The sequence below is a fragment of the Accipiter gentilis genome, chromosome 32 (genome assembly GCF_929443795.1).
Source record: "Accipiter gentilis chromosome 32, bAccGen1.1, whole genome shotgun sequence".
NCBI lineage: Eukaryota > Metazoa > Chordata > Aves > Accipitriformes > Accipitridae > Astur > Astur gentilis.
Window position 1 is genome coordinate 7,473,724 of NC_064911.1, and position 6,286 is coordinate 7,480,009.

Consider the following 6,286-nt stretch of genomic DNA (forward strand, 5'->3'; position numbering starts at 1 on the left):
AATTCCAGAAGTATCTATAAATATTATCACACTGGATAGAGGAAACCATCTGAGTCACAGGACTTAGATATATGCAGTACATAGAAGATCCAGCCTGAAAAAACAAACTTGAATTTGCACATGTTCTGGCTGAGCACATAGAGATTTTTTCAAAGCCCCGTAATATAGTGGTTTTAAGGCTATCCTAAAAAGTTCACTCAAGTACATTTTCACTGAAAAATGTAATTGGACAATTTCAATGGTTGAGAAATAACCTTGTTGTTGCCTTATGTTTCACATATTGAAAAATGCATTATTTTTGTGGGGAAAAAAAATCCAAGTACCTTCTTAAAATCTCTGCAACTGAACCATGTACACAACATCCCTTGCGTTCTGCTACTGACCTAACCTGACCTCATTCAATTTATGACTTTGGGTGCCGGGATAGAGGCCTGTGTAATCAGTTTCCTATTCTTTTGTCACCAAAAGCTCTTAGAAATCACAGACGCCCTTACACTTACAAACCGTCAGCATACAGCTGTAGGCACAGAATGTCATAAATTAGTTATGTGGTGTGATTTACACCTCCAGCTTGTAGATCTTCCAGGCAGCTCTTTTCCCTTCATGTTTAATTTAATTGTTATTGCTGGAACAGCAGTTGTAAGTAAATGTTTGACTCCAGTACATGAAGGAACCTGCAGCTTTTACATGTGCTTCTGCTAGTAAAGGTTCAATGAGGGAACGAAAAAGAAGAGGGAGCTGAGCTGTGAGGCAGTAGTGGGAGTGAGCTGCAGTGTGAGTAACGCAGCTTGCTCCTGCTGGCGATGAGGAGGCAGCAGAATAGCAGCACTTGTTGCTGGCGGGGAGAGCTTGCTGCTGAGGGCAAGGGTGTGCAATGCACCTCTGTACTCACTCACCTCCCCAGTCCATTTTGGGGATCCCATCCCCTTATGCTGAGGCCAAACCCTGCATGCCTTGCAGGTATAACTCAAGTGGCAGGAGGTTTGCTGCCGGAGGACACTGTAACTGAGAGGTACTGCCTTCTCCAACTTTGCTGAAAAAGGTGCTGCATGGGATAGGGGAGGAAAGGGGACTAGAAACTTTACCCTATTAACAGGTCAGTCTTTACTACATTCTTGATCTCTTTCAGTACTCGGAACACTACCAGTTCCCTAAGCTTTTAGGGAATCTTATTTTATATACAAATGTTGCAAAGGAAATAGCCGAATATCAAAGTAAAGTTGACTGCTCCTCTATAAGAGAAAGCCAAAATACAGTGGTGATCACAAGCACTTCCATTACTCCACCACATAAAGAGAAATTGAGTATCTGAAACCTTCTCTGCCAGGGACTTATGTTCTCTTACTGCAAAAGGGCAGCTTTCAGTCACAGACTCGGCATCACAGGTACAGTGCACAGGAGACATTTATTTCTAAGAAAAAAATCCTGCCATTTCTACTTGGTGATCTTAAATGAATGCCCAAAGGGAGCAGTAACATGTCAGTCATAAGGATGTATTTCATGAAAATGCAAAAAAGACACAGCTCTTCCAATATAATGCCTACTTTTATGGTGATAATCTGCACTCTCATCATTGCAGTGTCAGTTTGGATCACGCCTGCAGGTCACTTAGGGAATACTCATTAATATTCTATTTTCAGAGGTATTAACATTTCTCATAACTGGCAGCCTTGCAAAATCATCAGGAAAGAAAGAAAAGGGGTATAGTTTCATAGTCCCATGGTAGTTTTCCTGATATTGTCAGGGAAGTCCTGTGGGATTTGGAGCCCTGGGCATAGTGCTTGTGTGTGCATATCACTGAAAAGGCCTGTGCACTGTTCATCTGACATGTCCAGAGCTGGACTTAGCGTGCACTGACAAATAGGTGTTGAGCGCACCAGTTTTAAAGGAACTCTAGATAGATTTGCACTTTGTCTGAACTCCTTGAAGAATCCGGCTGTACATATAAAGCTCAGGAGGGAGTCTAAAATCATGACCCTAAGCAACAATGAAAAATGTAATAGTGACTATAATGAGCGTAGAGAATGATGTTTGCATTTTCTTGGCACACTATTGTACATTGAAAAGTTCCTTAGAATAAACTGAACGATAACCAGAGCAATTAAGCCAACTGTTTGGACCAGTGACAAAACATTTCTAAAGCTAAAGAAAATGTTGCCAAGGGAACTGATATATGAGAGAGCACTAAAAATTTCCTTCTTAGAAGTACACTTCTAACAGCACCAAAGCTACATCTCCTTTCATTCTGTGATAAACTTTCTTACTTGTTGTTGTTGCCTGGACTCCATGATGAATGCCTTCATCTGCATTCCCTGAATTATGACATTTTTATTTTACCAGCTACAACTCATCACTGATTTCAGTGCTGGAGAGGAAGGATGCACCTGCCAAAGGGGAAACATGGAATGCAGTTCAGGAGTGCTAGCAGGAAAGTACTGGAGAACTACATTCTAGTTGTGCAGATTTGTTAATGCCAAATAAAAGCTGCAAGGATATTCACACAAATAAAGTGTTTAATCCTGTGGCCTCCTGTGTATGAAAGTCTGGAAGATTATATCCAAAGCTTTCCTCGTTAAGGGCCCACAGCAATTCTTCACTGGGTTACAGCTTTATAATAACCAGCAAGAGGACACTGAAGAAAAAAATCTGAACAAAAAAAAATCAGATGAGCTATATTGGTGTTATGAGGTTTTTGAGGATTTACCCAGGCCTCAATTCACTATAGCATCACTTCATGAATCTTTAGGTCAAGGCAAAGATGACCTACATTCCTAGGAAGGAGATAAAACAGGATTCCTCAGGTCACCATGAAATATCTGTTGGTGGGACTGGTCTCAGCTAACTTTTGCAGCCTAAACCAGCATGTCCAGTCCAACCCAGTCTTTCAGACTACTCTGTAGTCAAAATAATGAGGCAGGCCTAACCAAAGGGTGACATATCTCGTCTGCCTTAGACCCTTGTATAAGGATAGGTGATGCATCATCTGGTAGTGCTTTTATATCTTTAATGACTACAGAAAAAATGCTTGATAAATAGTTTAGGATAGATGCCTGTGCCTTAGCTGGCTAGCAGTAACTGAGGAGGAGGTCCTGAATGCTGTGTATGGTCACTTGTATTCATAAGGATTGCAGCTCCTCTGGAAGTGCCCCCAGAGCCCCACTTTGTCAGCTATTCAATGGGGATGTCACAGGATACCATCCGTATCTTTCACATAATTAATGTATCTGCCAAGTAATTCTTTTTTGTTCACTCAGCAAAAAATTTTTTACAAACTGAGGTTTCTTTTAAAATATGGAGACAAACATTACACTATAGTTTGTGCAACAGAGGGACATGTGGGGTATCCTAATTTTTCACCTAAATATATATGTAGTAGACAGCAAAGATCCCAGCTTGCACTGAGTCTTCACTGTGCTTGATGTTGAAAGCAGAAATGGGTCTCTGGAGTTCTCATACCCTACAAAGTGGAAATAAGATGGGGGAAAATGCATCTCAACAGTCACATAGGTAATAGAAAGAGGAAATGGCACAATCTTGTTATTTCTAGAGCTTTTCCTCTAGTGCATTTGGGTCCTGATTAAGGAGAAATGTGAATCAAAGCTTAAAACTGTGATGAGTCTTCAATATATTAACAGGTTAATGAAAAGATTTTAAAACTAAAGCTTGTGAGAGAGGGATCTGTGTATCTTACTTGACTTCTATGGCTAGCACTAATAAAATCTGTTTTGAATGAGAAACATGCTTTTCAGAGCACCAAATATTTTGGCAAACAGTAGAGGAAAGGTGTAAGAGCACAGAAAGAGGAAAAAAAAGGAGGCAGAGTTGGAGAAGTTATGGCTTAGCATCTCTTTGGCCTGATTTGCTACTAGAGAGAAGTGTCCTGTAGGCCTCAAGATAGACACAGCTAATTCAGTCACTAGGGCAGCTTGTCTCCTACCTTAGTCTTTTCTAGATGTTTCAATTCTCCTGTTCTTCACTAGAGAAAATAACATTTATTTTTTAAGAGGGAGCCATTTCTCAAAGCCTTTGTAATGTTCAAAACCCTTTTCAAGCCAGTTTCAATGGGAAAATGAAGAATTTTATTCCTGTTTCTAGCAATAACCTCAAATCAGCTTTAATGTTGTATTTGTAAGTGCCTCTTCCATGTTATTTTAATGCTCACATCCTCTGATTATATTTTCTTTGACTCAGCTAAATAAGCTAAGATGCAGCATGGAAGTGTAGGGACTGGTGATTTCCCCTGCTGTGTTCTTGCTCATTAGAAGTAATTTACAAATGAAGGTGTTGAAATGCTCTTCATTTTCCATCATGACAATTTGTCCAGTTTTCCTGTGAGAAAAAAAATTACACTTATGGCCCCAATGACAATGACAGAAGGCTTCTCGAAGTGACTCTCAGAAAGTCCATTTCACTTAGAGCTTCTTGCGTGGGTTTGCACAGCAAGCTGTATAGACACATGTTTCAGACTAACACACCCTGGAACAAAAAATGTTGAGGGTTGCTCCAGCAGTTTACACAGTCCACACACCATACAGAAGAAATAGTATGGTGCACAAAAAAGAGTTTGGAAGGGTTGGGGGAAAAAAACCCAGGCAAAAATCCTCCTACTCACAGGCAGAAGAAAAAGGAAGAATTGGAAAGAAGTGTCTAGAGAAACTGGAGTGGGAGTTAGGAATCTGCCTGGTATGCAGGCTGATGATTCACAAAATGATTTTCCATTTGCATCAGACTGGCAAACTTAGGACCTGGTCTTTCACTCATGAGCATGGATAGTCTTGTATGTGCACGATGTTCTCAGCAGTTGCGGATTCGGACACTTTACCATGCTGTGTAATGTCTTATCCCACGCACATCCTAACCAGTGCCAATGGTTGTATTCATCACGATATCACAGTTCATTAGGAAAGTCAAAGTACGGAAGGAACTAACAAGGGCAGTGAGAAATACTTAATAAAATATTAATACATGTGTTTGTTGCCTAAGCAGCCTCAGGGAAAACAAAGGACATTTGAATCCAGTCACTGTGCACCAGATTCACCCAGAAGGATTTCAGCCTGATGAGGCCAAGCCAGCAAGTATGTGGGAGGAGGTGACAGGTGCTCTCCTGATGACTGCTACTGGGGTCAGATCCAGAGCAGGACATAAACACAGTGGATGCTCTAGGCTACAATGCACCCAGCTCCCAACCAGTCCTCTCTACATTGAGGAGATGGGAAAGAAATGCCTGCAATGGGGGCCAGCAGAGTGGTGTATGCATCTTTATGTGAGTACACATTTAAGGACATGGCTAATCTCCAGACCATGACAGACCTCAGTGTGGTAAAGAGAGAGCTGATCAGCCTGTGATTTACTAGTGTTATAATGACAGCTGTGGCACAGGTGCAGCAACATGACATCCAAATGGACCTTGATAAGCTTGAGGACTGGGCCAACAGAAACATCATGAAATCCAGCGTGGAGAAGCACAAAGTTCTGCACATCAGGTGCAACAGCCTTGAGGTATAGCCTGCAGTGGTACCACCTAAGTGACAGTGGATAGAAAATTTGATGAAGAGAGCTGGGTGAAATGAACACCAGGGTAAACACAAACCAACAATGCCCTCTCACCATAAATATGGCAAACCATGTACTAGGCCACATTCAGAGAAGCGTTGCCAGCAAATTCAGAGAAACTATTATTCTCCTCTACTACACACATCTGGAAATCTCTGTGCAGTTTTGTGCCCCTCAGTTCAAGTAGCATGTAAAGAAGCTAAAGAGGGTCTAGTGGCAAGACATGAAGTGGACAAGGGTCTAAGAGCACAGCACTGGTGAGGAGATGCTGAGGGAGCAAGGCTTTAGTCAGGCAGAGAAGAGGTTAAGGGGTGATCTAATACCAGCTTAAATCTACCTGAAGAGCAATTACAAAGATGACAGAGCCAATCTCTTCTCAGTAGTGCCAAATGATAGTTTTTTTAAGAGTTTTAAAACCAGCTATTATCCTTTCCAAAGCACTTTTACAAAGCGTTATCTTTATTAAATCAAGGTGGAAATCCAGTCAATCCATTTTAACTTTCTGCACTTTTCCTACTTAGGCAACTAGAGATGGAATCTGCTCATTAGATGTTTTCCCTTTTCTTCCCCTAGCTTTATTTGGATGGAAATCAAACTACACATAGTAGGTATTTCAAGAATACTGTTACAAAATTAGGGCTGTTGGTTGAACAAGAGTGAGATTTTAGACTTAAAAAAAAAGAGGTGTTTGGAAAAGCAAGGAAGCAAAAAGAAAAAATTATAACTAGTCAAA